Consider the following 6,000-nt stretch of genomic DNA (forward strand, 5'->3'; position numbering starts at 1 on the left):
AAAATACATCTAAACTAGTACTCATAAACAAATCCTATCATAATATCATCAAGCAATACTAATAAGGAAAATCATATGCAAGTAAAACTAAGATGATAAATTCTTACCGGTAATAACCTGGTCGTTCGCCTCAGCTTTCACGGTCATCATCATGAATGTCGTTGTTGCCTTCGCGCTTCCTGATAAACCTGCTGTTGTGGAGGAAAAGGACCTGCTCGAGGATAGGGTTCTTGCTGAGCTGGTTCTGCTATGGCAGGTCGAGGTGGAGCTGGAAGGGCTGCTCGAACTGGAGGTGGGGACAAGCGGGCCTACTGTCGTTGCGGATAGTCCTGACTGACATGGTCTGGGGATCCACAGGCGTTGCACAGACTAAGACGCCTACAACACTCCTACTGGGTATGCCCAGCGTGGCCATAATAGGAACACTTCACTGAAGACTTGCAACGGGTCTACACTCTAGGGTGCTGATAGGGATGCACAGGAGAAAGTGGCTGGCGCTGAGTAATCTGAAGTCGCTGTGGAGCCTGCTGCTACCTCGGAGGGGAACGCTCGATATTCCGGGCTGGAGCTGCTGGTGTTCTGCTCTAAATCACATGTGGGTCTTCAGATTACTTCTGCATGCTCTCAATCCCACGTGCTGCATCTAGTACTGCATCATGAGTCACAAGTGCTCTATCAGCCAAAGAAAACATGATATACTTATCCAGACCCTTCTAGAACTGATACTGAGTCACAAGTGCTCTATCAGCCAAAGAAAACATGATATACTTATCCAGACCCTTCTAGAACTGATACCTCCTAATGGTAGGGTCTGCAACTAGATGAGGAGCATATCAATTCAGGGAAGAGAACTTAGCCTCATACTCATCAACTAATCGGCGTCCCTGCTTGAGCTCAACAAACCTACGTAGGAGTTCGTCCCGAGCCGACTGAGGGAAATACTTCTTGTTGAAACGCTCGGTGAACATCTCCCACAAGATTGGCCTCTCCAGATGGGTCTTCTCAGCTACCTACCATATCCGGGCGGTATCAGTGAGTTGAATATCCACAAGGTCTATCCATTCAGCTGGGGCAATACGGGTCACCGTGAGAATAGTCTCAGTGACCTTCAGGAACTCCTCCGCTGCTAAGGGTCCTTCAACACCAGAGAAGGAAGGCGGTCGCATGTACTGGAACTCCCTAACACCGGACTCTATATGAGGGGGAGGCTGATGCTAAGGCTCCCTGTACAGCTACCCAGCCAGGTGCTGCTGGTTAGTAACCAACCTCTGAATCATCGCTAGAAGCTGGTTCGGGTCCACTTCGAGCGGCGGGGCACTGCTACTAGACGGATTACTAAAGCCACGCGTACCCACCATAGTTCTAGAGGAAAACGAGGATAAAAGAAAAATAAGGTTAAAATCAAAACAATATATTGGGAAAACCATAGTTCTAGAGGAAAACGAGGATAAAAGAAAAATAAGGTTAAAATCAAAACAATATATTGGGAAAATAGGAATTAAACATAGCTATTAAGATAATAGTATAAGAATTTAATCGTAGTCATACCGATGAAATATGATATGTATCTAAATTGTCCACTATATTCTTACTAGTGAGGATTTGGGACCGTGACCTGCATGGGCCACCAAAAAAAACTGTCACGCCCCGCTTCCCAAAATACCAGGGAATTAGAACGTGAACAAGTCCGTAACGTATTAGATTGAGAAGAAATATACACTATCATTTTTTTCTTTTCTTTTCTTCTAAATCCAATACGCTAAGCATCAAGTACATAAATCTCAATCACAGGTCTCCGATCATAATAGCAAGAATATAAAGACAACTCAGAATAAGAAATAAACATATCATCAAGCAGATCATTCTAGACATAAAAATATGGGTCAAACATACCCTTATTATAAAAATGGTCCAACTAAGAATAAAAATACATAGTTCATAATAAAAGAAAGTACTACTAAAAATACAAAAATCCATTATCAAACTAAGAAAAAATATGATAAAGAGTTCTAATGTCCCACAACTACTATAGAAGAAAACCACTATACTTTAGCTTGTTCATCTACACCGTTTGCAAGGTACTCCTGCTAAGAATCTTCTGGCTCATGTACGATTGTGAACTGAGGCTATCCGTCTCCTAAATCTGATGTACACCAGATAAAATAGGTGTACGTCAGCGTGCATGGCTCACGATAAGATCCCGCATGAGAGAAATAAATGGTCAAACGACCAAGGAAAAAATAGTAATAATAAATAGAAGCATGCAGCTGGAAAACTAAAAACTAAATGAAATCCACCAATAGTATATAGTAATCAAAGAATCCAAAAATTAATCTGTGACGAGGTCATGCAACTAGCAATCAGAATACTCATCCAAGTAACAAGGTTATACAACTAGATAAAATTAATACTTAAAAATCTACAACAAGAGACGTAGTACGTCGAGCGAAATAATCCAAACAAGAAAACCCTCATGTATATACCATATGTCTTAAATTGTAGATAATTAAATATTACTTCCGATCTATGTATGAAAGAAATACAAATGTCCTACATCTCATAAGAATTCATAGATCATTCAAATAACAAGGTTATATAACTAGCTATCTTATAACAGGTCACTGATTCACATCTCACACAGTCAACGCTCATTTTATCGGATAACTAACTGTTCACATATCCCTTATGTGCATACAATCAAATAAATTCATGAACCAAAGAAGCGACACCAATCTACTTTGACCCAACCAACCAGCCCTAGTGGTGACACCGATCCACTGTGACTCAACCAACCAATCCCAGTGGCAACTCCGATCCACTGGTGCAAGCCTAGAAGATATATCAACAGTTATATCCGATCACACGAATAAGGACTTTCCCATCCTAACTCATCTTGCTTTTAGTCAACAATCAAAGTCTACAATATCTCTGGTTACACCTAAATCAATCAACACACCCACACATGTCACTAGGTCTGTTCATGACACAACAATATCTCTGGTTACACCTAAATCAATCAACACACCCACACATGTCACTAGGTCTGTTCATGACACACGAGGCCACTAAATCGTGAACTACTAGGGTTCCCAATCACAACAAGAGGTAATAAATAAAACTAATTCTATACAATGATAACATGACATGTCGAACATGATTAAACAAGTTCATAAGGCATGAGTAATAACTGCGAACGAAATACGGAATGCATGAACAGAGTCTACACAGCATAAAAACACACGTAAATAGACTTCATTAATATCTTACTACTAGGGTGTCTACGGCTATCAGTTATACTATCATAAATAATAATATTCTTTTTTGCATGAATAGTAACATTTCCCTATTTTATAAATTCCTTTAATTTATTTATTTTTCGATAATATTTTATAAATTAAAATTTTAACACCTAACTTGTCATTTTATGTCCGTAATTTCTTAAAAATATAATTAACAACACTATTAATCTAATTTCCACCCGTGCGCTCGTCATTTCATGCTTGTTAACTTTCAGATTTAAGCTAGTATTACACATCATCATTCCATGCAGATATTCAAAAATACATATTAACCATAATAATGATATTAACCACAATAAATATCTAACTAAGATAATTAACAATAATAATTATAAAAGAGATACTAATTAATCGACTAGATCTTGTCTCGGCGCGTCGAACGAGTCGACGCTGGCAGCGCGGGTCGGATCTAACGAGGAGGAACGTGCATGGTTAGGAGGGCGCGGAACGCCGAGGCGGTGGTGGCTGGAAGGAATCTCCGGTGGATCTGGGGGTGGCTCGACGGCAGGGGGTCGGAGGTAGTGCCTTGGTTTCGTGGGAGTGCGTCAAGTAGTGCGAGGCTGAGGGTCGGTGCTGGAGGTGTGCGTAGTGGGAGAAGGGAGTGGCGGTCATGAGCGGCTGGGCGGGTCGGCAGGAGGAAATGGCCGACGGGGAGCTAGGGGTTTGAGCGGCGGCACAGGCGGCGTCGTTCGAGGAGGCGTGGAGACGTATGGGCGTGAGGGGGACTGGTTCGAGGACAGGTACGGAGGTGGCGCTGAGCTCTGGAGGGTAAGAGCAGAGCAGCGAGCGATGAGGAAGCGTGGCAGTGGACTTGGCTGGACGACGTGGCTGCGGATGGAGGGAAGGAGGCCTGGTGGTCGTGGGGGGTTATTGGAGAGTACCGAGGACGGAGGAGTGGCCATGGGCTGCTCGCGAAATGACGAGACGGAGAGGAGGTCGGTAGCAAGCGGCGAGGGTTTCGGGCGTGGGATGCTGAGACGGGAGGTGAGAGGAGAATATAGAAGAGGAGGAGAGGAAGAGGCGCTGCGTTTTTTTGTGATAATGGAGGTAGGTTTTGCGTTACGCGATTTTATATTATTACTAGTAGCTATTATATTATATTACGTAATAATATACTTCATATATATAGTATACTATATAGCTATACGTATGTAATATAGTATAACAGTATCATATATATTATTATAGGTGGGTTAATAACTATTATTCACTTATGTATAGGGCAGTTATATAGTTATATATAATATTAGTTAGGGTTTGGGTTAGGGATAAAATAATTATGGGTATTTAAAAATTTAAAATAATTACAAAATAATTATCTACAAACAAAAACATCCATGTTGTGCTAATACAACAGTTTATACGAAATAGTCGAAATATAGGTATATTGTATAATTAAACGAGAATAATTAATAAATAAAATATATTTACTATATTTAAAATTAAATAATTATGGGATAATTATATACACACTAAAACGTACCAGTTATACTAATACGACAGCTGATACGTAATAATTAAAATAATACAATGATTTACACAAATAATATGTAATTAATAATTCAACATAATACACAAAATAATATGTAATAGTATTAATAATACAACGTATTATTTAAAATAATACGTAATAGTACCGATAACACAATAATTTAATTCCAAAATTTTTTACCGTACAAAATAAATTTATAAATATTAAAATTATTTAAATAAATATAAAATTTAAACTTTTAAATCATAGAAAATTCTAGAAGGTTGAGAAAAATACAAATACTCTTCTAAAAATAATAATTAAATATTTTCAAAATACTAAAAAAAATTATTTTAACTATTATTAAATTTTACGATCATTATAATCGAGGTGTCTGAAATACTTTGGATAAGATATGCCCTACTTTTGCCCAATATTAGACTGTGCAGAAGGACCCATAAGTTGCTTCGGTTTCTTAACTTTTGGTACTGCGACGTCACTGACCATTTGTCGAAATCAAGAACTAGAACTGATGTGTTGATATTTGAAAAATTGAACTTGCTCGTGTCATCGAGTTGATGCTGAACTGATCATCTTTGTCAGGAGCTCATAGCTAAATTACAGTTGAATTCCCTAAAAAAACTACCCTGTGCATGCTGGACTTCCAAGGGCAAATTTGGCATGAAATTACCCTTGGTATACTGTGTATATGTTGTAGATGTACTGGAGTTGAGCTGGCAATGCATTGGAAGCACACTGGAGGAGGGACTCATCATCCTCGACTGGGCTTTTTGTGCAAATGTTGTGATGGAGGAGCCGGCTGAAGAGGAGGCTCGACTGGGCTTTTTGTGCAGATGTTGTTATGGGGGAGCTGGCTGAAGAGGAGGCTGCCCATGATGACATAGTTAGAGATCTTCCTGAGCACGACTTTGACCAGATGATTACTTTCTCCGAGTCTGACCATAACTTGATTTCTCATTTGCTGTCAGAACTGAGTAAGAGTCATGCTGCAGGACTAACCGTGGAAGCTGGTTCGTCTACAGGTATGAAACTTATTCCAAAATCACTTTTACTCAGTTGTTAATTTTAGGCAACCATGTGGGAATTTTGATTATAGGACCAGACACTGGTGCTGATATAGCTACTATTCCCAAGGCTACCGAGAAGCCCCAAGACTTAAATATCTCGGGTTTGGAGCAAGAAGTTATTGAGGTTCAACCATCTATCTCC

The sequence above is a fragment of the Asparagus officinalis genome, chromosome 8, assembly GCF_001876935.1.
Source record: "Asparagus officinalis chromosome 8, Aspof.V1, whole genome shotgun sequence".
Classification (NCBI taxonomy): domain Eukaryota; kingdom Viridiplantae; phylum Streptophyta; class Magnoliopsida; order Asparagales; family Asparagaceae; genus Asparagus; species Asparagus officinalis.